The sequence below is a fragment of the Myotis davidii genome, unplaced genomic scaffold (genome assembly GCF_000327345.1).
Source record: "Myotis davidii unplaced genomic scaffold, ASM32734v1 scaffold128, whole genome shotgun sequence".
Classification (NCBI taxonomy): domain Eukaryota; kingdom Metazoa; phylum Chordata; class Mammalia; order Chiroptera; family Vespertilionidae; genus Myotis; species Myotis davidii.
Genome location: NW_006299719.1, coordinates 2,123,662 through 2,125,178, shown reverse-complemented (window position 1 = coordinate 2,125,178; position 1,517 = coordinate 2,123,662).

Below are 1,517 nucleotides of genomic sequence, written 5' to 3'. Positions count from 1 at the left end.
AATAATCTCCAGGTCTTTGCATGCTGTCTCAAAGGGTAAGAGATCCTTATTTTGCACTGCTGTATAGTAATCTATACTTTTTTTTCCCACCTCATATACTGATGGGCACTTGGGCTGTTTCCAGATCTTAGCTATTATAAACTGTGCTGCTATGAACATATATTTTTCCCAATTGATGTTTCAGGTTTCTTAAGATATGTTCCTTGAAGTGGAATCATTGGGTCAAATGGAAGTTTCATATTTAATTTGTGTATAATTCTTTATATATGAACTAAAGGCCCGGTACACAAAAACTTGTGCACTCTAAGGGGTCCCTTAGCCCGGCCTGTGCCCTGTCGTAGTCTGGGACCCCTCAGGTGATGTCCACCTGCTGGCTTAGGCCCACTCCCTGAGGGATCGGGCCTAAGCTGGCAGTCAGACATCCCTCTGGCAGCCCGGGAGCCCTCAAGAGATATCCACTTGCCAGTGGGGAGCATGCCTAAGCTGTATTCGGACATCCTTAACGCTGCTGAGGAGGCGGGAGAGGCAGATCAGGGTGTGGGTCCCACTGGGGTGCCTGGCCAGCCTGGGTGAGGGGCTGATGGCTGTTTGCAGGCTGGCCACGGCCCCCAGCCACCAAGCTCCCAATGGAGGCTAGCTGGAAGCAGGTATCTGGGGTTTATTTAGCTTCTATAATTGAAACTTTGTTGCCTTTAGTAGAGTCCACAGCCGGCCAGGCAGGCGAGAAGCTTGGCTTCCTCCCTTGCCGGGCAACCAAGCCTTCTGCTTGCTCCAGCTTTGTGGCTGCCAGACACCATCTTGGTTGGGTAAATTTGCATACAATCGCTCTGATTGGCTGGTGGGTGTGGCTTCTGAGTGTAGCAAAAGTACAGTCAATTTGTATGTTTCTCTTTTATTAGGCAAGATTATCTTGCATTTCTTTGACTTTTAAACTTTTGATTAAAAGTTGTCTTACTGTGACTTTTTTATGTTGATTTTATTTGGTGTTCATTGATCTTATATTTTTACTAAAGGCACTGGTCCATGGGATCTGTGCACTGGTAGGGGGGGATGGCCTTCAGGGATAGGCCGACTGAGGGAGTGCCACTCATCCTGGTCAGCCAAAAAGCTGTGTACTCACCCTCTAAGCAGCTGTTCCTGCTGTGGGAGTGCTGCTCATCCTGGTCAGCCAAGTGGCACTCCCACTGTGGGAACGCACTGACCACCAGGGTGCATTTCCTGAGTTAAACGACTGCCCCCTGGTGGTCAGTGTGCATCATAGCAACTGGTTGACCAGTTATTCTGGTCATTCTGCTGTTTGGTCACTGGGCTTTTATATATGTACTAGAAGCCCGGTGAATGAAATTCATGCACTGGGGGGTGTCCCTCAGCCCAGCCTGCACCCTCTCCAATCTGGGATTCCTCAAGCGACGTCCGACTGGTTGTTTAGGCCCGATCCCAAAGGATTTTCCCTAACAGCTTCTGTCTGCCAGCCTGATTGAGGCCTAACTGTTCCTCTGCTGGCCCGATCACCCGCA